At 38.8% G+C, this 27,272-nt stretch overlaps 1 protein-coding gene across 3 annotated transcripts in view; it reads left to right on the top strand.

Moving 5' to 3' along the window:
- The first annotated feature begins 4,024 nt into the window (after positions 1–4,024).
- Positions 4,025–27,272, top strand: part of nlgn2b (neuroligin 2b) — a 139,589-nt gene continuing 116,341 nt past the window's right edge. For all 3 annotated transcript variants that reach the window (XR_005992686.1, XM_041801832.1, XM_041801831.1), the window contains exon 1: positions 4,025–4,827. The gene's annotated coding sequence lies outside the window, so the exon portion shown is untranslated. The remainder of the gene's footprint in view (positions 4,828–27,272) is intronic.

Here is a 27,272-nt window from a genome sequence, read left to right as displayed (position 1 = left end):
TTGCTTGAGGCAGCACCCTTATAATTTAAATGCAGGAAAAACCCTGATTCTACCAAACCAAACTGATCCAGACAACATTCTTCATGTAAAGCATCCTTAGGTTCCATGAAAGCTGTTCTATAAATTCAAGATATGATTATATCTTTTTAAGACCTGAAGGGACAGTTTAAGCTGAACAGTAAAGAAAAAGAGACCATAACTACTTATATCTGTCAACACATGACAGATAAAGACTTTTATTTGACCTAAAACAGTTTTAGATCCTGTAGTTAACAATCATCTGTGATATCAATCTAAGAATTTCTTTTTCTGTTTTCCAAATAGAAACTTGGAAGCACAGACCAAATGACACTCAGATTTATCATTTATTTTGTTCTTGTGTCAAATCAGGCAAGCATAAATTGTTTTTTATACTTAGTGGTTAAAGGTGAATTAGTGTGTTATTGTGTTTTCAACTGAAAGGAAATTGTAAATATAATCCTTGGTGGATTCTACAGTAGAGCAGTGTTTCCCCACAGAATAACATGAATCATCGCTAAATAAAAGCACAGTATAAAGAAGAAAAAAATACATGTGTGGTAAAATAATATTAAATTCCAGGGTAGAAATCCACAAAAAAAATGGACCTTATCATATTAAATCACATGAGTCCTTTGACTATTTATCCATCCAGCCCTCCTTAGCATAAATGGTGCTTCAGGTTGTGTGGGAATAAGGCTAAAAAGAGCAACCATCCTCCTTCTTTCCTAGATCTTCCACCTACCAGGAGGCATTCCCACGCTGAATAGGATATTTCATCCCTCGTGTGTATCCTGGGTCTTCCACATATCACCTTCCAGTTGGACATGCCCAGGAGGAGTCCCAGAGGCAAGAGCACAAAGACACACGAGCTCTGAGCTCTGTAATCCAAAGGAGAGTCATCGCCTGCTGAGGAGAGCTTGTTTCTGGCTTTGTGTCATCAATTTCTCAATTGGACAAAAAGATCAATGAGCATTAAAATGTAATGCTCAGATTCAGCTCCCCTTTACCCTCTATAACACCCACATCACTGTGGATGTCACACTAATGTGCCTCTGGATTTCAGGCTCACTGTTGACTCTTTAACTTCCAACCACAGGAAGACATTTGCAATTTTCCAGCAGAGTTACTTCGGTCACAGGGCAGTGAAGCTATGTGAGGCATATCATCAACTAAAAGCTGAGATGAATGCTGAGGTCACCAAATCTACACTCCCCACTCTGCAGCTGCACCTGAAAAATCAGCACCAAAGCCCAAGAGAGGAAATTTGGACAACAGGCTACAGTAGATGAATGGTTTTCTTGCCATGGTGGAAATTCTTTGACCCTTCAGAGAAACTTGTGCCACCATCCCTCTCACTCTTTTTGCTCACTCATTACTTTTTGTATGTTTTTACTCAGTGGCTGAAATTTGTATCAGAAGTATTGTGATTGCAATTTGTAGTTAGGTAGGATCATCCACCAGCTTTTTGGCATCTTTTGGCTGCATGCGAGGAAACAATTCAGGGGTAAGGGCTCACAAATTGAATAGGAGTGGAGATATAGAGGCAGAAACAAACAAACAAAGCATAAAATACAGAGCAGAGAAGAGCAGACATAAAAGCCCTAAGACAAAATTGAAAGGAGTAGAACATTTTTAAAGAGAGAACTGGTTAGAAAAGAGAGGAGACAGTAAAGACAGTAGTAGACACCACATAAAAGCAAGTCAGTAAAAATTGGTTTTAAGAAGGGGTTAAAAAGACATCAGTGCGTCTGCATGTCTTATCTCGTCAGTCAGGTTGTTCCAAAGTCGAGGGGCCCTTGACTTTGGAATGACCAGTAAGCTCCCGCCTGAGGATCTGAGGCTGACTCGTAGAGGGTTAAAAGTTCTGTTAAGTAGCTCGGGGCCACACCCTTAAGTGCTTTGAAAGCAATGAGTAAGCTCAATCTCAAAATCAATTTCAAAACTTACAGGGAGACAATGCAGGGAAGTTAAAACTGGAGTGGTGTGATGTTGCCTGCTAAAACCAGAAAGAAATATGACCTACTCACTTAGATAAAGGAGTTATCCAAAGCCTCATCTAAATGAGTCAGCTGGACTTGGTCAAGGTTTTTGAAGATATTTCATCTCTCCTCCTAAAGGCTTCAGCATAAGAATACTAATGATCTGGGTGTAAGAGTCATCGGTGTTGACCTATTTACCAATCAGAAATCTTCAGCACTGCAGCCCCACCCCCACTGTTCCTGGGCCTCTACTCCCCTCGGAGCAGGGACTCTTTAAGGGGTAGATTTTATACATTAAGAAATCTGCAACTTGTTTCACCTAATGGAAATTACTGGGGCTGCATAGTGGTGCAGTGGTTAGCACCATGCCCTCACAGCAGGAGGGTTCCTAGTTTGCACATCCCACCAGAATGTAGGAATTATAGAACTTCAGTTTAAGGAAAATGCTTAAGGAAATGTTTTGGATTTCTCAGTTACATTTGTAACAGAACAAAGCCTTACAGTTTCAGTAACACACACTGTATAAATGTACATGTATTGTGTCTTAAACGTTACCAGTTCCCTGTGTCACAGTATTTAATGAATCAGCCTAAATTCAAATAGAATTATATAACCTCTTAAATGTTGCTCTCTGTTTTTGTCACTATTTTTCAATGCAAGCTTTGGCTGCTGGTTACAAACTCTTGCATTACAAAACAGTGACGTAAACACAGAGGCTTTCTAGGTATGAAGAAAAATGCTTTAATTTTTTTCCGACATCCGACATTGTTTTGTGGCCCATTTTTACCAAAAACTCGCAAATTTCTGCTGAGAAACTGTACCCAAGCGTAGCCTACACAGCACAGTTAGCACAGTTAGCGGTGTAAGCTGAGTAGATAACATAGCTATGTAGCTAATATAGCTAAAGATAATTCACAAAACAGCTAAATATATACATTTTCTATGTAGCTAGGTAAGCTTAAGCTATGTTTGCAAAAGCTTACGCTGCTAATGCTAACTTACCTCTAAATAACGGAGCAATGTCACTAATTTAGCTAACGTACTAAAAGCTAAGCTCTCAAAAAGGCTATGTAAGTTAGCTACATAGGTACATTACCTATGTAGCTGCATTAGCTTAAGCTAAATTTGCTAAAGCTTGGGCTAATAAAGCTAACTAAGCTACATTGGCTTATGTGGCCTAGTTACATTAATTACGTAGCTAGTGCAGCTATAATAGCTTTAGCCAAAGCTAACGAAGTTAGAGTGTGTGATTGTTCATGTAACTGTTTTTACAACAGGTCTACACACAATTTAATCCTGAATTAGACCCCAGACCTTTATCTCAGATTCATTTATAAAATGTTTATTAGTCTGTAATGTTTGCTGTGTGGTTATTTAATGAATGCAACAGCCAGACTTTGTCAATGAACAAAGTTCATTGCCCAAAAAAAAAAAAAAAAAAATAAATAAATAAATAAAAATCTAAAACTGGGAACTAGCCAGACCCCATCTTAGAGTTTTTTTTTTTTAATTTACATTAAAATATCTGAAAAATTGGAAATACATTTCCAGTTATTTTATGGGACTGTATATTATATATATTTGACATGTTTTGCAGTGATTGAGTGGTATATTTATATATTATTTTGTCGATGTCTCCCACACATTACTGAAATAAGTGATTTGTTAAAGGCTGTGAAATAAATGGCTCTCTGGCGCCAATCAGAAAAAAAACCGCTCTGACGTCAGCGTGGTGCAGATCCTCATCAAAAAACAATCAAAGCAAATCTCTACCCCGTGTTCACATGCTGATTTTTTTCCCTTTCGTATGACGATAGCAGCTGAGCAGGCGCCTGTTCATTGATTTATGCGTCGCACCTCCTCGTCATGACAACTAGCTGTGAGATTGAAATATTGCAAGTGGTGTCCTATAAGCGAGAGAGACTGCACTGACAGAGAGAGAGAGGGAGCGAGAGGAGAGAGAGAGAGAGCGAGCGAGGCTGCTGTGGCACGAGCCGTGGGATCCTCTTCAGTGCAGGCTCCGGGCTTCAAAATAAAACCACTGCAGCCGTGTATTTTAAGCATTTATGGTGGCTGTTGTAAAAACCATGAAGGCTAAACGGAAGATCCCCGCGCTGTTTCTCTCTCTGAGTCTCTATTTTGTGTTACGAGCATCAGATACCAAGTGAAACCAGGAGAGAGCACCACGCACGCGCGCAAGGAAGAGATTGGACACCTGATTTTGTCGGGTGTCTGTAGAGCGCTGTTTTACATTTGAACTCAAAGAAAATCCGTGTGTTATTTTCGGAAGGCCCTGACGCTGCAGCGGGGCAGCCACGGTGGATTATAACCAGCATGGACATATGGGGAAAAGAGGACAGATCACTGCGTTGACTTTTGAAGCAACGCGTCGAGTCTTGACGCTGTAGCGTTACGCATTTATTTCACTGTGAGCGCCGTTTTTTTTTTTAGCCCCCCTCCTGTTTGAATTGCCCTCACCGCTGCATCTCAACATAATTAAAGTCAAATATCTGTGGATAAGAAGCAGCGCTGGGTGTTGTCAGAGAGGGATGAGAGGAGGAGGAGGAGGGGGCAGTATGAGGTGTGCTTTTTTTGGAAAAGCCGGAGAAAGACAGACACCGAGAAGGTGTACTGATGTGCGAGAGCCTGCGACGCGTTGCCCTCCTGAGAAATAATTGCGATCCGGGAAGAAATGGCCTAGTTTGAACATCATCGACACGCCGGCAGAGGATAGAAAAGAAGAAGAATCGCGTTTAGATACATGGACGGGCCATCATCATCATCATCGTCACCATCATAATTCCGGTGCTTGCATCGAGTCTTTGAGGTAAGACATATGTTCACCTCCTCCTTCCTAAACGTGACTGGAGATTTTTTTCCTCCCATCTCTATCGTTGCTTTGATGTGTGCGCAACCTGAACGCTTTGGTGACTTCGCACATTGCGCACGTTTTCCATCTTGGCGCACTGTCACAATTGGGGGAAATGAGATTTCAGTGTAAATCCTCGTGCCACTTTGTTGCTATAGGGCACATTTTCTTCCTTTTCAGCGCGAGCCTTCGATTGGCCTTGCCTGTTGAAAAGCTGTCACACATCCTGACATGATCAGTGTTTAGTTTGAGCATTTAGCATCAGTAGTGTGTCGTCTGGAGCATGCTGCTAACAAGATGAGATTCATGTGATTTAATTGGGATCAGCTCATCATGTAGGCTGTCAATCAACCCTGCTGCTCTTCTCAGTTTGGCTCCTATAGTGTCCTGTTTCTCCCTGCTTGTCATGTATCCATAATTTGCCTTTCATTGCTTTTATTGATGACTGCTTAATTAGACACACATGTAGCAATAGAAGTCATCTCAAGCAGAGAGTGTGACAGGCCTTGAACTCAAAAGATGTCCTCTCTAATGAACCAACCCACAGCAGCTCAGAGACACACACAGTATGCACACGCACACTCAGCCTGTGCCCTAGAAGATGCAGATAGGATTGTGAATTAAATGCACACACTCTGATGATCCAGGGGAAGGCTCCATTAATATTCAGTGGATGTTGGGCAGCGCTCCGTTAATGGCAGACAACAGGACCTCTGTTCTGACAGGTCACCGATGAGAAATGGTATATTTTCATTTTAAGGGTGTAAATGTGTTTTTTAAGCTCGCATACACGGTGCCTGTAGCTGTCGAGCAGTGACATTTAAAATCCATCAGAAAAGCAATAAAGTCATTTTGTTGACTTTTGCAGAATTTGGTGTCACTCCTTGTTCATGTACTGTTTGAATAGCTGTGATTGCTTCATAAGACTTGCATCATGTTAGAGAGGTTACTGCCATTTGGACACTTAATATGGCTGCAGACTATGAAGACGTGCATGAGGTTCAGTAGTAATTTCATCAACTACATTTTTTCCATGAAGAGGACTAGACTAAGACTAGCTAAAAATAGATCTTTGGTGATAAAATCTCAGATTAATTAGGTTAAGTTTTCATCAGAAATCCTTAAAAGAGGCATTCAAAATCAATTATATTTTCTAGGGATGCACAATATTGGATTTTTCCCGAAATCTGATATAGAGATATTTAGAAATAAACCTTAGTGGATAGTTATTTCAATACCAGTCTTTCAATGTGGTTCAGACCTAAATCTTCAGTCCTTGAAACACACAATTTCAAGTTTGAGGATGAAAAAAATGAACAAATTGTAGTCCCTCAAAGGAATAATGTAAGGAAGGCTGATAAATGAACAGACTGCAGCTGACGTAGGTCTGTTGGTCCAGCTTAATAACTTGTTTGTTTGTACAGCCAATATTAACAGCTGATACAGGCAGATTTTTATAGCCAAAACATTGGTTGGTTAATATCAGCAGAAATGTTCATATCTGCCAATACCGATATCATACCAATAACATTATGCATCCCTGTATTTTTTGACTTTCCGAGGAAAACACATGGCCAGAAACCCCGGTATTGATACATTTATGACAGTGCATATTGAACACAGTAAAACTAGTTAAAAAGCACTTAATCCATAGTAGCAGGTATCTGAGTATGAGGGTGCAACTTTATTCAAACTTTACAGTCTACACTAAACCACCCCTCACACTCATCCTACCCCTCACATAGTTTGTCCATGTATATGTGTTCCTGTAAAGCGTCCTTGGGTTTCTTGAAAGGCGCTATGTAAATTAGAGATATTATTATTATTATTATTATTATTATTATTAAATGATGAGGCTGGGATGGAGGAGGTTAAGCTTTGCCAGCAGCAGCGTGGTCATCAGCATTATTGAAGCAGGGATTAGTGAGAAGTATGTCATATTTACATACACCGTTGAGAAAAAGAGCTGTGACTGTCTGTGGGAGCTGGGAGGCGATAAGTGGGATCAGCTGGCTGTCAGCTGATCAAGGCTGGCCTATGACTGTGGTGTCTTGCATTAAATTTAGATTAAATTTAGAGCTGTCAAAGATTGATGTATTTCAGAATTTCCGGAGTCAATTGCAATCAATTGCATGCTTTTAATCACATTTCAAAATTCAATTATTTTGCATTTAGCACTTTTTTTGTCATTTTTTATTTTTCTACTGTCTCTAACAAAGGGTAATTGACTTCCTGTTTGGATACAGACCTGCTTTTATAGGTAGATTGAAGATTTTAACATGAATTTTGCCATGGAAAAAAAACTAATGGATTTAAAAGGAATTAAAGGAACAGTGAAAAGGTAAAAAAATGTAGGACAGTGGTTCAAAAACATGTTCATTTAGTTAATAATGTGCAGTTTGGATCTTGGATGGAACAAGCTCTATGAGTGAAATAAGAGAAAGGAGAAAACTCACATGTTTTGAGCCCCATTTCCTCATGATTACAAGGGATTTCTGACCAATTTCCAGAGATCTTGAGAAATGATGTCATTATCGTGGGGATATCAGCTTTGGTATTGCAAGTAAAGGAGAGGCATGAGTTGGAATATTGGGGATCATTTGAATTTAGCCATTTTTATGATGAAAGAGACGTAAATAAAATGTATGGATGCATGTTCACTAAGCACTGTAGTACTTTCTGGATCTTTAGCCACCATTTTTTTCCAGACACCCACTGAAAATAGCTCCATGACCCACTTTAGGGTCCCAGCCCACCAGTTGAGAACCACTGGTCTGAGTTTTTAAGAACTGAGATGAGACATTTAGGAGGAATGGTGGATATATTTTACATCATTGTAGTTTCAGGGAGGCACTGCATTGGATTAACCTAAGTGTGCTGAAAGGGACAATAATGTATGAAATTAATCATGATTTGAAAAAAATGCATGTACCTATCTTGAATCTTAGTTAATCCCAATGTATGTGATTCATTTTGACAGCTAACTTAAATTCTTACAAAGCAAATTAATGCCTTGACTGAAATGTTTTTGTTTTCCTCAACTAAAACTAGACAAAACTGTAAAGGCTAAAAATGACTAAAATGTGACTTAGTCAAAAAACAAACAAACAGTTAATATACAGACTAAGACTAAGTTTAAAAAGGTTGTTAAAATTAATAGAGCATATGAGCCACACGTAAGCCTTAATATGTGCTTTTTTTGTCCAAATCTTTAGAAAAATTAGAAAAGCACATGGTATGTGAAGCTAAAATAGACTCCAAAATTTGCAATCCGTCAGATTTATTTTAACATAGAAAACAGTCGAATTTTAAGCCACATATTTTTGAGATTAATCCCATTAATCACTTAGTTCTGAGTGAAAGCGGGGCTTTGAGATTAGGTGTCAAAGTCAAGCATGAAGCTCTAAAGCTATATATACCAAAGCTTACAGTGCACTGATTTAACACACCTACTGTAATCAAACCAACACCAGTTATATAACAGTAATACATGAACTTTAACTTCTCAAACTGCCTGCTTTAAAAAAAGATCTACCAGAAAAGATACTGGAGACTACTGTATCCAGTGAACTGCTCTTAATTGTCAATACAGCTGATATTATGACAGACAGTGTAACTTGACTTTCAAGAGACAAAAAGATAAGAATTTAGAAGAAAATAACATGGAGGCTGAAGGGAGATGAAGTGATTGAAGTGGAAGCTAAATCCAACAGAAAATAGATTTAATTCTTAAGTGTTTGTAGGCTGATTTGTGAGTGTCATTTTATGTTACTTCACATCCAAACTCAAGCATTCTTAGTGGAGGACATGTCTGATATCTAGCTTCATGATAAAACATTTAGCTGTTTATGATAGATCACAGCGACGGCACAACTCAGTGCTCATATGCACCTCAGGGGGCCAGGTGATAGTCACATAGAATAGATCAGAATCATGAATTAAAGGCAGAAATTGGTCTATCTTTGTGCAAATGTGTTCCATAAAGCACAAGCTAACACATTTATTTGTAGGATAGTCCTCCAGTATATGGTTCTGTATTGGGATACCTGTTTAAAATAAAGTTAAAGTTGTGCATGGCTGTGACATATTCTTCTGTTCTACATGGCCTATACAACCTCTTTGCTTGTAACATATCCAAAAATAGCCATTACCTAAAATAATAACTAGTAAAGGAAGGAAGGTCTTCATTAACATGTACAGTCCTCGCTTCTCTTACTTTCTCAGCCATCTTGCCGCTATCATTGCAGTTGTTGTCAATTGTTAGTAAATCAAATGGTTAATGTTCCCATGTTGAGTTTGGATGCATGATGTGGTTTATAACCTTTCGCACCCTGATGGAAAGTGGAAAATTGATCTTTATTATGATTATTGATGCTCTAAATCTTGGTTTAAGCCAGGCCAGTGTTTTTATTTTGTTTGGATGACCTTATTCTATGTTGAAGTGACTAAAACACAAGACACATTTGATTTCCTCATCAAAGCTGGTAGAAAAGCCATTTCACGTCTTTTAACTGCTAACTCGATCAAACAAAGGCTCACATCATGGATGTTGATTTAAGTGCAGATTGTATACTTTAAAACAAAACATTTAGCAGAATTTATTGGCTGTTGTTGGTGAAATTGCCCTTTAGCCTGCTCTCGACATTACTGTATGGGGGTGATACATTTCTCCATTTAAAGACAGCATTTTCTGTTGCACTGTCATTACATCTCCATAGGATGTCTGTGTGTTGAATGATTGTAACTGAAGTGCTGTTTCTCTCTCCAGTTAACGGTGGACACCTGAATAGAAACAAAACTTTGATTAAAAGCTTTTATTACCTGGTTTGGGATCTGCTGGGAGAAGATGCAAGCAAAAGTGTTGATGGCAGTGATTCATCAAATACAGCTACAGTTTTATTTGTTTTTATTCTATTTGTGCCAGTACAGTCTACTTCGGCATGTTTATTTCTCTATTTGTGCTAACTTAATTGTCTGTGGTTTGATGATTGTTCTTTTGTCATCCATTTAAAGTTTGCTCCCTGTCCTGTAGAAGACGATGATTCAGACATTATAAATTATGCCGTTTCATATGAAACTGGACTGGAACAAGTGGTGGAAATGTATATGTTGAAAAAATCAAATCAGAAAAAGCATCACAAGCTGTATGGTGTATTTTTGGTTCTACCACATCAAGAGGCCGCCACCATAAGAAATAATGAACAAGTGGTCTCCAAGCTATGACGCATATGCACTTTGAAAAGAGCAAAATTATGACCTATTCTCATGTGATTATATACTCTTATATTGTACAGTTGCACTGAAAGGGCCTTTGCCATATTATTTTAATATATGAAGAGCAACAGAACTGGAAGGCTGGAGAGATATTCTTTTTTTTCTGACCAAACACCATACTCACAGGGTTCTCAGTCTAGGACTTTGGTCCAATCTTGATGGCCCATTTATGGCTGAGAACCCTAAACAATTTAATGATGTTACTGAAATGTTAAGAATAAGATTACAGACTTTTAGTGAACATTTTTAAAAGATGTCTGGGATGTACAGTGATTAACAAATTTATTAGACCACCACTCAAAGTAAGGTTTATGCCACAGCTGTCCTAAATTAACAGTATTGGTAGTTACCGAAATCTTTTTTTTGTTTCTGCAATGGTTAATACACCAATATGTAGAAGCTCTTTAACCAAAATGATATTTTTAATGCTAAAATATAGTTATTATTGTTATCCATGAGTTTTCAAATTTACTGATTTACAAAAAAACTGAAAAAATAGTAAAGCACATTATTATTTCTTAAATAATGTGTCAAATTATAGTTATTTACTTTCATTCCTGAACAGAAAAAATAATTTTAGTGGTTGAATGTTATGCTTGATTGATTTCTGACTTCTCAGAGAAGCCCAGTGATTTGGGTGAATTCAGTTTGAAATTCCTCATTCCTGTTCAAAGTGGTAAAACGTGGAGAGCTCACTGAAAATGAAAGAGTCCGCATTAAAGCACTTCATGATGCTGGATGGTCTCTGAGACAAATAGGGAAAGACATAAAGTGTTCTCACAGTGTGGTCAAGTATGCTTTGGAGTCAATTGCCGAGACTGGTACTTACAAAATGCGCCAAGGAAGAGGCAGGAAACCAAAGTTAACTCAAGCAGATGTCAGACACCTCAAGATCTGAAGTACTAAAGACAGAAGGAAGACCACTGCTGATCTTCAGGCAGAGATGAATGCTTCTAGATCAGAGTCTGAGAAAGTCTCCAGAATGACCATAAGCAGACAACTGACGGAACAAGGCTTAAAGGGAAGAATAGCTGCTAAGAAGCCATTATTGAGGACTGCAAACATCCAGAAACGTCTCAGATTTGCCAGGGAGCACAAACACTGGACTGTTGATGACAGGGAGAAGGTACTCTGGATGGACGAGTCCAAGATGGAGCTCTTCGGTCAGCATCGTCGTGTTTATGTCCGCACAGTGAAACAGATTCCATTATGGTATGGGGTTCCATTTATGGATACGGCGTGGGCAAATTAGTGAAAATGGACAGTATCATGAACAAGAACATCTTCCACAATATATTAGTGCATCATAGAATCCCTTCTGGACTGAATCTGATTGGTGGTGGGTTCATATACCAACAAGACAATGACCCCAAGCATACTTCAAAGCTGTGCAGAGACTATTTGACCAAGAAAAAATCATCTGGAGTACTGGAACTGATGGACCAGCCAAGTCAAAGTCCGAATTTGAATCCTATTGAACAAATTCAGGATTTAGTAGATTCAAATATTGATCGCACAAAAGTTTCATCTAAAGCAAGTCTGTGGGAACAGCTAGAAACTATTTGGAACTCAAAAACAAAAGAGACTGTGGAAAGTACATAAAAACAATGCCAGCAAGAATGCAAGCTGTTATCAAGGCCAAAGGAGGCCAGACAAAATATGAAGTTTTTTGGTTATTATTTGTGAAAAAGGACTATTTAGTTGTTTCAGTTTGTTAGTTGCCAATTAAATAACAATAAAATTTTTAGTTTTAAACAAGTTTTTGAAAGATTTCTAAAATATTTATATTTTCTTATTTTTATGACAGGTGGTCTAATAAATTTGTGAAGCACAGTATATGTTCCAATATTTCAATATTTTCAATGTTATTTCAGTCGATAGTGATATACATGTACATTTTTTGTCATTGTATTTGACAAGTGTCCTTTAAACTAGAACTGACTTCGTTCTATCACTGTACAAAATGTATTTTCAGCAGTATGATTCAACCCAATCTTCATCAGCCTTTTTGAGAGCTACAAAAACACTGTAACAACCAGCGTATGGGGCGTATACTTTCAAATTAAATCAATTCTCCTAATTAAAAATCAGGTTTACAGGGCAGTTCACTCAGACAATCCTGACAAAGTGCTTGAAATAACACAAAGAACACCTCCTTAAGTGCAAACTTCAAGGTGAAGCATTATGGTTCATTTACCTGTAAATGTTGGCAGAAATTTCCTTATTTGTCAAGATAAGATCATTAATAAGGAGGCACAGATGGATCAGTTTAACATGAGTACTGGCTGAAATCAGCCCTGTTGACAGACAGTGGCCATTGGCAAATAATGTGGCATGAACAGGTGTTAGCAGTAGGGGCAGATCAATTATCTGCCTGGCTGATTATTGATGACAATATTTGGCATTTAGCGGATTATCGGTGTAGGCATATTTATTTTATCAATAATGGATAAAAATTAAGTGTGCTTCTTTGGCTCTGCTGCAAGGTGTGTCTTCCCCTCTGGCTTTGTTTTCCCTTTCTACAATCTCACATAATGTCCTGCCCACAACACTATCTGACTGGTTGATGTCACACAGCTACCAGCCAATCAACTCTTAGGCCTGGGTGGGACTGACGTAGATCAATACGTAGATGCACGTGCAATATGCAAAAGGCTGAGTCGCAGCTGACGATTAATGTAAATCAGTGAGAGCGAGAAGAGAGATCTGAGAAGCCCAAACATGGCACTTACATACTGGTATCTATGGCCACCGTCAGAGGGGGTTTACGGCATCGCTTCCTGTTTCCTGCTGCTACAGTGTTGCTCTGTGTTGTTTCTCATGTCGACAGAGCTAGTGCTAAATTGATAATTTTCCTTATTTTTTTTAACAGTTTTATCTTTGTCACATTAAGTAAATTATTTTTGTCTAACCAAACGCACATCGATTCCAAATATCGGTTATCAGTCTCATGCACTCCAAATAATCTGTATCCACATCAGCCGTGAAAAATTAATTACAGTTGACCCTTAGTCAGTAGCCAGTATTTATGCTTCTGATTGTCCTGTTGTGTCTGATCAACTCAAGTCAAGCTGCCACCATCACTCCCCTTCATTGTGCATTGGAGGCTGCTGCTTCTGTGTGCAAAGCATGCTGGGATATATAAGCCTGGCTTAACTTTTTAAGATCTTATCCCCTTCTTTCGGTCAAAAATTTTCACTAAGAAAATGATCATATGTTGTTCAGTAAATCAACCTTGTGGAGAGCTGGTTGGGTCAGTACTTCACAACCATCAACGTCACCTAAGTGACGGACCTCTGTAGGAGTGGTTAGCAAGAACGCAAACTTCACCTTCAGACGAAAAGAGCTAGACAGGATGCTGTGGGTGGTGGACTTTGCTGAAAACAATGTAAATCACCGAGGGAGACAGTTTACATCCTTTTTCCCTCAGAGACCCCCAGAAAACACACTGCATCTTATATGCCAGTGCTACTTTTATCCTAGATTTAATGTGGTTAAACCCATTTTTAGATGTGTTTTGAGGCTTTCTATGCCTTTATGCAGAGGAGGATGCTAGCTAGAGTCAGGAACAGGGATGAGAGAGACATGCCATCTGTGCCCCTAAACCCAATTTTTTGTGTGTGGCTTATTCATTATGGTATCCATCAGTACAGCAATTGGTGCATCTGTAGATGCTAGGCTGTGTCAGACTGCTACTAGCTCCAGTTTCAGAAGCGACTGTAATAATGTTTTGGGTTATTACTGCTTATCCTTACATGGGGCAGGGAATTAAAGCTGCCTTTAATTTCAAGGCCTGTGAATAATTCAGCAAATAAAAACCATTGTTGTATGCAGCAAAATGGTATCACTGCTATATCAAATTTTCATCATGCATTTTCCTAACATCCTCAATCATTTTTGTTTTGGGTTTGTATTTATTTCTGGTGTTGCTTCTGGGGTTCCCATGTCACTCCTGCTTTTCATGAATTCTTTAACACTGTGAATTGTGGGACAGTCCCTAAAGGAGTGTCTGCAGGATTGTGCACTCACTAAAAAAGTATGTTTCAAGGGCTCAAAAAAATCCACATGAGAGCCCTTTGGGATCACCAATGTTTCGTTTCTAGTTTGGGACTTCGGTGAGCCCTCACAGATGTATCAAGAACATCCTTCAAAAGCTGCCATTTCTGCTGCACTGAGAGGAGGATTTGGATTGGATGTAACCTGCTCTCTTATTGACTTGCTGTCCAGAAAGCTGCACATTTATAGCACAAAAACACACCACACAACAACACAGGGATACTCATGGCTTTTCAGATTTCTTTAGCAGTACCAGTTTGTCTTATAGGTTAATACAACCATTATAAAGCAAGAAGGAGCCAGAGAACAGCCTGAAAATCCAACCTTACATGCGAGCAGCTTGCAGGATTTGGCAGCTGTTACTACCCATACATCCTCACACCATCTGAACAGCCACGTTTCCATAATCTGAACATGGAAGCATTCGCTGTATTCCTTGGCTAAGGTGTAGCTGCTGTAAATGGAGGCTAGGAGATTTTAATTTCTGCGTGAAGATGTCGAGTCACAGGAGAGGGAAGGTTAAAATGACCCAGCTCTCAGTCACGTCACGAGCGAGGAGAAGAGAGAAAGCAGGAGAGTAGCTTGACCTGACCCATTATCCGTGAGCAAAGGAAAGCTGGAGAAACGCCTGTGCAAATGCCATGGTAACCATCTTGTGTAACCTCCTGCGAACAATATCACATAACAGTCATCAGAGAGATAAGCCGGGATAAGTGCCATCCTGTCTTGTAAAGTCTGAGAAGAATATCACACCAAACCCCATTAAAAAGTCTGGTAATTTAATGTGTCTTATTTTAGACACAGAGACACAAGCCCATTAAAAGGAGACACGTGACCTTTTCTCTATCACAAAGTTCCATCTTTCAATTCATCAGACATGATCCATTAAGCAGCTGTAACATTTAACTCTCTAATATGTTTTAGACAAGCCGAGTCTGCCATTAAATATAGCCTGTATTTCTTTAAAACACTTTCTTCTATGCAGCGTATCCTTGAACCACACAGACCATAATTCACCTTGCTTATTACGCAGAACACCATCAGGCAGCTGGCTGCTCTTTAGAAAGGTGTGGGCAGTGTTGACATGAATGGGACTGATAAGCGTTTTGAAATGTGGCCCACAGAATGGACCGGGGAGGCAGCCCGTTAAATGTTATGGTTTCTACATTTTCACATGGTAGCTAGTTAATGTTGCAGCATGAAGCCAGCTTTAATGCAAGTTTCATTGGCTTTGGATAGTGAGAGATTTTTATGCCTGCACAAATTTGAGTTATGGTGCTAAAGGAAATGTTAATAACCTATTCTTTACTATCTGTAGAGCAGAAGTGAACTGTCAGCCAGTGGGAAAAATGAGTATGTCCTTCCTGTCCGGTGCTTGGGTGTAAATTTAGTGCCTTGTCCTAATGCAGTATGGCTAATAAAAAGCTGAAAAGACCTTATTAGGGACAAAACAGACCAAAGCTAGACATAGACTGAAAACAAAAAAGACTGAGAATGAAGGTGCTGGCTCTTTAAGCATTGGGCATAGTTGCCTCTAGAGGTCGACTGATTATCGTCTTGACTGATTATTGAGGCTGATAATTGGCATTTGTCTTCACCTCTGGCTTTATTTTCACTCTCCACAGTCCAACAAATGCCCTTTTTACAACACAATCTGATTGGCTAGGTGTCATATGAGTGTCAGCCAATAAACACAAGTGTGCTCACAGTGAGTGTATGACATAATTTCCTGTTTCCCTGTGTTGCGTTGTGCTGTTTCTGGTGGTGCTAGGGCTAAATTTTTCATCTGACTTAATTTTATTTTTTATAATGCAAAGCTTCTTTTGCCACGTTAAGTACATTTTGTGCATCATAATAAATGCATATCCTTAATCAGTCTCACACACTACTAATAATCAGTATTGTTACTGGCCCTGAAAAAATAGATTGGTCAACCCTTAGTTGTCAGAATACTAGATATCTGTATTCCAATTCAATACCAGAAAAAAAAATCAAACAATTTAGATGTCTGTTTCTGTATGACAAAAATAAAAAATGACCTCCTGGGTAACCACACTGAAAGGGTCACTGAGTGCATGCCACACTGTTACAATGCCACTTAGCCGGCGTTTTTATCCTAAGCAGAGTACATCTTAGACGCCGACAGGTGGTTCATAGTGGTAAGGACTCTGCCCGAGGGTCCACACTGGATACTGATAATAATACTGCGACCATGCCAGGATATGAACCCCCAGTGTCCTTTACCTTAGTCAGCAGTGTAAACCCCTGCGCTACCCAGCCCTCTCTCAACATGCCAAACATAAAAACATTATTAATCATAATGGAAAGCAAAATAAATGAGATCCTAAAAATGTCTGCCAAAATCAAGCATTACTTTTAAATTATTATCCTTGATTGTGCTCTGTCTTGTTTTTTCTTGTGGTTGAATGACTGGGAATGATAATTGGGCCTGAAATGGCTGTGTAGTTTCTGCTTGACATTAAAAATGGTGTGCATTTTAACTTCATGAACCTTTTTTTAGAACATCAAAATATCAGAGAGGTGCAAAGAAAAACAATCCACAAAACAACAAACTCACAGTATGTAATGATAGACTTAAATCCTGTGGTTTGTAGTAGACACTCGACAACCACGGTCAAAGTTACACCTTTACACCATTCATCATTGCCATGCAGAGCTCTTGTTTTGTGTTACTGTGAAAACCTTGGTTATCAAAAACCATAAACAGTAAACTTTGACGCTTTTCAGCAAATGGAAACATTAGAATATTTGATTGTGTAAGTTTGAATGAAAATACCTCTTTTATTGTTTTATCCTGCTAAAAATGTTTTCTAGGTACTGTTTATGACCTTCAAATGATCCAAATGTTAGGCCAACAGCTCTGCTGAAACCGTCTGCAGACATCAGGCTTCACAGAGCTCCAGTTGGTAAATCAGATCACAGGTTGATGGGAGGAAAGAGATACTTGTTTTAAGTTTCTGCTGTTTTGGGGTTCAGTGGTGTGACAAACAGTCTGTTTTTTCTCTCCACATATTCATAGTCCCATTTGTTGCTCTCTCTGGTTTGTTTGGCCCCTAAAAGCAAGGACGTATTGCTGTTTTTGTTGCTGATGACGGATGGTTAGGGCAGTATGGTTTGTGAACTTTAAGAGTTCAAAGCTTAATGGTTCAGATGGCACATACAACAGAAGGTAATGTTTATATGCAGGGAAAAACTTTTAACACTACCTACAGAATTACAAAGTTAGTGCAGGGGAAGAAAAAGTGTGGCGCTAAATGAAATTAAGGGCCAGTAAGGTAAGGTTTAAATCCCATTCACAGGGACAATAATAAGAGAGGGAACAGTTGGTCCCAAATCATCTTAGAAATAATGACTTTTTTTAACCATGTCATCAAATTGGCTTATTTACAGTATTTTCTACAGCTTGTTTGACAAAAAGTAACATATAATTGAGTGTAAAATTGTTTCAGTTTATTATATTAGAGCAGCAGTATGGGATTTGTGCAATATCACAGAGGGACTTTGTAAAAATTGATTTTCTTATGGTAAATCAGACATCTTAAGACAAAGGTAACAATAATGTGATTCTTAAAAATGACTCAGACACTTTAGTCTGCTGAAATATAATTTCATAGGATGATGAAATCTGATTTAATCAGACCTAATAATCTTAAAGTAAATTGTTAGGACTAATGAATTTGTGCAGTAAAATGGCTCATCCTTCCCTGAAAAATGCAGCTGTATCAAAAGTGATTTTGCCACAGGGTTTTAATATGTAATCAATAGATCTATACTATTTCTTTGAGTAGAAGTCTCAACTGGTGGATCAGGGCCCAAAAATGGGTGTGAGAGCCATTTTCAGTGGGTTATGGATGTGTGCCTGCCTGGAAAAACAAATGTTGCTAAAAGTCTGTGATGCACTTTTGTTTCGTTGTGTCTTTGTGCCAAGGCAGATTTTAGTATGAGGGCCAAACTGCAACATTTTTTCATGAAATAAACCAGTCATTAAAAATATTCTAGAAATTTGGGTTGTGATTTCTCTTTAAGGAGGTGGTGGGTCCCATTAGAGAGTTATTGAGGTTGGGAAATACTAAGAAATAATAAATTTTGTAAACCACAGGACGGGAGGAAAAACTATCAGTATACATTTCATTACATCATCTTGTCTTTATGTCTGAAGTACCACACTGCATGCACATTTCAGATTCTGACCAATCAGAGAGCTACGCAGTGAAATCTGCATGTCCTTACAGAGTTGGCTTGTCGGAGCTTGGTTGTTGGTACATTACGTTTGATGATTAACATTAATAAGCTAATCCAGTCAGCTAAGTTGCACTAGTTCTTTGTCCTCTATTTAATTGTTTTTAATGCAGCATGAAGCATCTCTCATCACTTGCAAGTTTGCCAGTTATAGTCTGTAAGCAAACACATAGGGAGGCATGATATTGGATTTATGCTGATAATGGATTTGCAGATACTTCAAACTCATTTTTGCCAATACTGATACTGAACATAAACACCTTTTTCAGTTGTAAAGAACACCACACCTAAACCAGTCCTCTTTGAGCAGTATGGACACATTTAAAAGTGAATGGAACAACAGCTACTCAGATTGTACCATTTCGGACCTTCTGGCTTTCTGTACCATTTAAGTTCACATTTGATTAAAAGTTTGATTGGCTGGCCTAAAGTCAAAATGAATAAATATATAAAAAAAACAGCCAGAACACAGTCAGAATCAAGCATTATTTATTTAGCATGTGCTCACAGGAGTACAAGGTAAACAGGAAGTTTGTTCTGCAGAATGTAGCTAACGTTAGCAGTGCTAGCAACACTGGCCTTCAGTCCTCTTCCTAAGTTAATGTTCACAAATGAATGTTGTCACTTAGTGCTTCAGTTATATTAGTATAATCCCACACAGTCTATGAAGAACTTTACTCCCATTTGCTTGATGAAATTGGTGCTAAACTGTGCTGTTCTTATGAGACGCTAACAGTGCTATCAGTTCGGTTTACATTAGGTTAAAGAGCAATGTGGCATTATCTCAAGCTACAGTGGCTACTAGTGTGTGGTGGCTGCTCTAAGATTTGACTAGGGATGCACGCGGTTGGCTGGTTAAACACTTACATTTCTATATCAAATTAGCTGGCGCCAGATTGACAAGTCAGTGTAACTAATTACCTATCGTGGGCCTGAAATCCCAGTCAAATGCTCTTGTTTAACTGTAATGAAGCCTCCTATCACTAGTAGCTGCTGTAGCTTCAGTTAATGCCAATGCCTTTCTATCAGAGCTTTTCCTCAGCACTTGGCTGGAGAAAAAATGAGTAGCTTAGCGGTTTAACATGTAGGAACAGTGGGGTATGACCTTTTTTTTTTCTTTTTTAAACAAAAAAATGGAAAAACAGTTGTACTGTATGTAGACTGTTGAGGGTTACAACCATACATAACTACTCAACTGAAGAGAAAATAGGCCACATATAAAAGCAAAATATTAACCAAGGCTGGCGGAGCAAGATGCTAATGTTAGCCATGCTCTACACAGCTAATCAGGCTCACATCCTTCCCAATGAATCTGGGATGAATTTGACTATTTTAGTTTTTCATTTTTAGACTCATCTGTTAAACGCAATTCAAATGGGCCGAATAGGGAAAAGTAGCCTGGTAGCATCCTTAGTTTAGACGGTGTTTGACCAGGATTGTTGGCCTGAACTGATGAAAAGTATTAAGAATTAGGTTAACTGACCAGTAATTCTGGTGCTGACTACTGAGGGCTAATTGCATGCATCCCTTGTAAAAAGTGTTTTTCAGTGTCCACCACAGTCTAGTTCATGAGAACCTCTTCTCTGCTAATCTTTGTATCCCTTTACATAGCCTCAAATATCAATAAAAGTTATCAAAAAGGTTTGACACTCAGGCATTAATCAGCTTCATGAGAATTAACTATAAAGACAGAAACTAAAAAAATCCTGTGCACTTTGATTTTATGTTTTGACCCATGTATTGTTAACGACTTACACTGTCCAGTATTATTAGCCTCACATTTTTTGCTCTGCTTTAGGTGGGCTGTCATGCCATTCGTCTATATGTCCAGTCAATGGTCACACCACATGGACCTGTAAAATATCAAAGTCTGTCATAGCAAAGTCTTTCATACCACACAGGTGTTTTAAACAGGTCAATATGAGCAAATTCAAGCGGCTACATTGTGGACTACAAAGACCATTACACTGTGCAGTGCTTTTTCAAAATGTCAGGCAGTTCAGGCAGACACTTACATCAAAGGACTTTGGACCATTTATTGCAAATAGACTCCCAAACTGATGCACTCGGAGGTAAACGCTCCACATCTGAAGGCACTCAGAGAGAGTCGGTGACATGAATGATGACAGGAGGGAGAGTGTGAGCTTGTCAGATATCAACAACACCTAATTACCTTCCTTTTAATCTGATAGTGAGAGTGATGATGATAACAATCAGCTGATGGAGCCCAGTGTCCAGACTCAAACACCATGATGCTCCTTTTTAAACATCAAACAGAAGTCCATCTTTTAAACACAAAGGTGAAACAATTAATGTTCTGGTAATTAATTCAATTCATTCCTTTAGTTCTGAGCTCTTTATTGAGTCGTCAGCTTAATTGGAGCTACATGACGTCCAATTTCACCTTTGAGGATTCAGTCTCAGCTTTTATTTGTGGACAGTTGGTGCTAATTAATGTTGCTGTCTACTTTTGATTAAATATTTTATTTCAAATGTTGCTTTTGTCTTATTAGAAAGGATTTGTGTAATAAAAGGATAGAAGAATGGAAGGATGAAATTCATATAAAAACAGAATAGGAGAAATCATTTATATTCAAGTGTTTTCTCAAACATTCCTGTATGTGTTTTGAATGATTTGTACGTTTTAAAAGTCTGCTGTTGCATTCCCCATCTTTTATTCAGCTGACCTAAGAGCAGCTCCTCTGGAGTACAGGAGGCCCTCTTGACACATTCGGGCATACAAATCATCTCGGCAGCATACATCACATACAGCGAGTCTCAGCGCTCTACTTAAGCTAACTTACACATCGTCAGTGCAGTCGGCCCATCTGTCAAGGTACGCTCTCCTCAGAACGTGACGCTCCTCTTAAGGCAACATCCTTTAAATTCCAGCAGCCGTTTTTGTGTTGTGGCAGCTTGACTAGCATGGCAAAGTAAACTGCACGTATTTACTCAAATGAATGATGATCCTGAGTCAAAATTCCCCCCAGTGTGAGACAATACAGCGGGCTTATGTTTCACAACGCTGTAGCTGAACTCTTCTGGCAACAAAAAGACGCCAGTTTGCTTTCTTGTCCCTGAACAGATGAGCTGTGTGGAGCTGCAGGACCAGCTGCATGGCTCCGAGATGATTGTATTAGCCATTATTATGATTGTCTGTGGTCAAACATGGTGCACCTGCTCTCTCCCACACATCTGGCAAATGAATTTTTAGATTTTCATTTGGGATTTATACTCCATGTAAAATTGAATTTAAATTGAAGAACAATGGCAGCTCCTTCCCCCTCCTGTCTCCATGATGTCCCTGCCTATATGAGGTTAAAAGAGCCTTTATTACATCTGAAGACAAACCAGAGTTGTGCTGATTTTCCCTGTATATGCACCGATTCAAGCCCTAGTGTAATGTTACACATGATAAAAAGCATGTGTTGCATACTAAGCAGTATCACACATTCCCCTGTCTAATTTTCAATGATCACTTGTAAATTTAAGACATTATGGGTGTAAACATACAGAATAATAATGCTTCTTTAAAGACATGAGGGACAGTGCATTGCAGATAGGGTTAAACTAATCTGTTTTTTAAATTCTATTACACTGTATCACAAACTGGCTCAAAGTAACTGGCAAAAAGGGGGTGACACATGAAATGAGGTTTGTAGGAAGTTAATTTTATACAAATTAAAGTAAAAGAAAATATATGTAAGTGGAGTACAATGAAACCAAACCAGCTAAGAGAGGAGAGAGAGATGTTATTAGGGAAGCCACTTAATCCTCATGCCCTCCTCGGGCATTTTTGGCCATTTTTTGCAACTTTTTTTGTTTTAATTTGTTATAATTCTGTCAGTTTTACAACTTGTGGCATGAATTTTTACAGGAACTTTTCTTTCTAGTTAAATTTTTTGAAATATAACATGTTTTACTCTTACATGTCATTTATACTCCCTCAATGAATTTTTTTCCCTCTGGACACCTTTGAAGCAAAAATGTACACATACAAAACTGCCATTAAATCAACATACATCAATATTTTTTCTACTTTTTTCCCATTAATCTCTTTAACAACTTTAGACCTGCTCAAAACTACCAACATTCAATTATTTTCAAAATTTTAACCCTTTAAATGCCAGTTTGGTTATTATAAATATTTAATTTTTTTACTGCAAAAAAACACAAAAAGTGGATTATTTTCCATAGAATAAATAGTAGAAAGATGGGGCTTTTGGGGGTGATAAGAGTCTTGGATGGGTCAAAAATAAGCAACAAAATTGCTTTGATTGCATTAGTATTTTTTACACAGTGCCAGATATGCCCTCAGGACATCTTTGAGGCAAAAATGCCCCCATTGACTTCCATTAAAACCACATTTTTTGATCTCACTGTCATTGCATTATAAAATCATGCATTCTCTAATGTCAGCATTTCAATGTGAAGAAATCTAGTGAAATTTGGCATTTATACTTTTGAGGGCTTACATTACCTCAAATATTTCCAACAGTTTTCAAAGCAAGATAGCTGCCATGACAAAGCCGCCATGACACAGCTTGGTGGGTGGACTATTGAGTCAATGCGTGTGACATCACAGGCAGATGGAGTCTCCTCTGTTCCAGCTGCTGAGCTGAAGAAAGTTTCTACTGCTGACAGAAACCAGTCAGGAATAAGCAGTTAAAAAGCTTTATTTCAGCTGAAAACTGCTGTGTTTTAACAACTGCGTCTTTACTATGTTAACCACGGTCAGTATAGATCCTTGGCTGATAAAATATATTTATAGAAATGTCTGATTTAGATTTTATGATTTGTGAAATGTGCTGTGCAGCACTCTTGGATCACTTGCAGTGTTGAAGATAAATATATTTACTTGTATTTTGTGCCTTTATTCATAGAGGAGGAGATCGGATACAGTCAGAAACAAGGATACGAGAGTAGAGGGAGACGTGCAGGAAAGGAGCCACAGGCTGGTGTTAACCAGGAAGGCCACTTTTAACAGCTTTTCTCTCTCATCATGTGAAATTAAAACATAAACTACAAATACAGATTATAGAGTGTGGTTTTCGTTCAACAGAGTCCTCAATTTAAAATGAGAAGCCAAGCAATGGAGATGGGTGTGGCTGAGCACTGCATTATCATATCTTATTTGCTGATTGAGCTCCCCTTGACTGTGCATTAATACACAAACTGCTTTCAACTACATTAGCACCAGCAACAGTATTAAAGTTAAGAAGTAAGAGTGATTAAGACGGTGGACAGTGAACTATGATGATATAATTGTGTTAGACAACCAAAACATTTAAGATTTCTCTCGCAGCTAAATTTGGTGACACTCATGATCTTCCGTAGTTAATGCAAATTGATTTGAGTTTGCTTTTGATGTTGTGGGAAAAACAGCCAAAGAGAAGCTGATTAATCTGTTACCAGTCATGAGGTTCGGTGGAGGAGTCAGTAAGTGTTTGGGCTTTTTCCATCATCTCATGCTGCTCGGGCACACTGTGGTTACCTCACAGAGGACAGCAGCCAGTGCCTGAAGCTCATCTTTCTGTAGACGGTCCTGACTGAACTCTAACTCTCTGCAATATTAACAACTGAACTGCTGTCAGACGATGGCATGCAGACACATTTTTGATGAATGAAAGCCATCAGTGCCAGCTCTGCCGACAAATACATCACTTTCCTACAGTTTCTTCACAATAAAAGCTGCTTTTTGTTTTACCATTTGAACACTATTAATTTTCTTGACACTTTTTGTCTGATAATGCAAATACACATTATCTTACCTTTGCATCCAGGTTGAGTAGGTGGGGGATCTCAATCTGTCTTGAGTGACAGACCCATCTTTGGCTTTTGCAATTAGAAAAGAAATCATGTATTTTATAAAAAGTAAAGGTCTTAAGAATTGTAGCTGTTTTTGATACTTGTGATACCACATGCTTTGACAGTATCTGAGTTATGAATGAAAAAACCGATAAACACTCATACACCATATTGCCAAAAGTATTCGCTCACCTGCACTGACTCGCATATGAACTTAAGGGACATCCCATTCTTAATCCATAGGGTTTAATATGACATCGGTCCACCCTTTGCAGCTATAACAGCTTCAACTCTTCTGGGAAGGCTTTCCACAAGGTTTAGAAGTGTGTTCATGGGAATTTTTGACCATTCTTCCAGAAGCACATTTGTGAGGTCACACACTGATGTTGGACAAGAAGGCCTGGCTCTCAGTCTCCGCTCTAATTTATCCCAAAGGTGATCTGTTGGGTTGAGGTCAGGACTCTGTGCAGGCCAGTCAAGTTCATCCACACCAAACTCTCTCATCCATGTCTTTATGGACCTTGCTTTGTGCACTGGTGCACAGTCATGTTGGAAAAGGGAGGGGCCATCCCCAAACTGTTCCCACAAAGTTGGAAGCATGGAATTGTCCAAAATCTCTTGGTATGTTGAAGCTTTCAGAGTTCCTTTCACTGGAACTAAGGGGCCAAGCCCAGCTCCTGAAAAACAAGCCCACACCATAATCCCCCCTCCACCAAACTTTACACTTGGCACAGTGCAGTCAGACAAATACCATTCTCCTGGCAACCGCTAAACCCAGACTCCAGTGTCCAGTGGCGGCGTGCTTTACACCGCTGCATCCAACGCTTTGCATTGCACTTGGTGATGTGTGGCTTGGATGAAGCTGCTCGGCCATGGAAACCCATTCCATTGAGCTCTCTGTGCACTGTTGTTGAGCTAATCTGAAGGCCAAGTTTGGAGTTTGGAGGTCTGTAGCGATTGACTCTGCAGAAAGTTGGCGACCTCTGCGCACTATGCGCCTCAGCATCTGCTGACCCTACTCCATCATTTTACGTGGCCTACCACTTGGTGGCTGAGTTGCTGTCATTCCCAAATGCTTCCACTTTGTTATAATACCACAGAAAGTTGACTGTGGAATATTTAGGAGCGAGGAAATTTCACCACTGGACTTGTTGCACAGGTGGCATCCTATCACAGTACCACGCTGGAGTTCACTGAGCTCCACAAATGTTTATAGAAACAGTCTGCATGCCTAGGTGCTTGATTTTATACACCTGTGGCCATGAAAGTGATTGGAACACCTGATTTCAATTTTTTGGATGGGTGAGTGAATACTTGGGGATCATTCTCTACTCTTTATGTAATTTTTTTGATAAAATTGTCAAATGTAGCCAAATATAGGTCACTAGTCCTGAACCTGACCTTGGATTTTTCTTTTTACAAAGTTATATTTATGTTAAGTCTTCTTATGCATCGAAGGGAGTTAAGCAGAGATGAATAAACCAGCAAATTTCCTCTATCAAACAGACAGAAGTGTCCTTGCAGCATTAAAAGTGTATTACGATGTCAGAAACAACTTTTAACAGAACAGCTTTGGTAGCCTGACCATCATGCAGCAGGCCACTTTCCCCTTTTGAGCAAATAGCATTTAGAAAGAGAAAACAAGCAACCAGAAAGTGAATGTGTTATTCTTGGGATCCCCTGTCGACCCTATGAGAGTATCTGCATTTACACATATAGAGCTACTCTGGTTTATTTTCAGAGCTAGAGGCTGCTATGCTGCCAAAGAGGAAAAACACTATGCAGGTTATCCCAGCCCCGCTGAAAACATGTAAATTATTCATTTGTTTGGAAACTCAGAGCACAGCTGGACTACAGAGCATCACCACAGAAGTGAGACGATACTGAAACAAGAATGTGGATAACATGTGGAAAATGGAGAAAGTTTGTAGAATCATATAAAAAATAAATTCAAGAATCTGCATTAATAAAGCAGAAATTATTCACATTCAACTTTCCACATCCCCTCACAATTAAATTCAACCCAGTGGAGCTCAGTCATTGTACCTTTTAACTCTCTCATGCATAATATCTCTGATATTGGACAATTAAACATTTCCCTAACTAAAAGCAGTGATACATACTTCAAATGGAGGGAATTCAGGGAATGGATGGGATTTAGCTGATATCACTGATTTCTGATCAGACCTATGAATGACATGTGTTGGCTATATTGATATTATTGCTCTTTAAAAGAGATGTTACTCAAAAAGGATGATTTAAGTTATTAAAACAAAAAAATCTGTAGTTCGACTTCTTAGATAACAAAAGAGTCCATCTACTTTTGACTTCTCTTGTTCAAAGTCCTAACACCTTTATGAATCAAGACAGGGTGGCAGCCAATCAAGATTCATGATTTTGCAGTAGATGATGCACAACCTGTTCCTAACTGGGCATCCCACTGCAGCATATTTGCCAATAATTGTAGCATTCCTGTTTTTATGTAAGATGGCCATCAGCTATTGATAAACTAGATGATAATTGCTCTCTCTCTCTCTCTCATACAGTGTCTTCAAACCCAAAAATAAAGAGAGACACAGCAGAGAGTACAACAAACCTAAGAGCTTCAGAGGGTGTTTATGCATCCTTTATTTTTAACAGCTGATCATTCATTTTCACCGTTTTCATTTACACTTTCAACTTTGTGATCTTGAGGAAGCACCCTCTGCATCCTTCTTAACTGAGGTGTTAATAAAGGTGAAAATAAAGGCATCTGGAAAGGCAATTTAATGACGCAGTTTTTTTTTCAATTAAAAAAAAAAAGTCTTGTGAACCCAGTTATGAATTGTGTTGTTGCATTCTTACTTTTTGGTCATAAATTTCAATCTGAAATGCCTGAAACTCTTAAAAAAGAAGACAGTGTCCACTGCGGCCATTTTTCCACTAGCAGAATCCATCTTTAATATAAAACCAACACAGGGTGGCATTTTCAGTGCTCAGTATTCTAAGTATCAGCTCAACTTTTA

Source organism: Cheilinus undulatus, linkage group 12 (genome assembly GCF_018320785.1).
Source record: "Cheilinus undulatus linkage group 12, ASM1832078v1, whole genome shotgun sequence".
NCBI lineage: Eukaryota > Metazoa > Chordata > Actinopteri > Labriformes > Labridae > Cheilinus > Cheilinus undulatus.
Note: the sequence above shows the minus strand (reverse complement) of the source record. Positions and strands in the feature narration are given on the sequence as shown.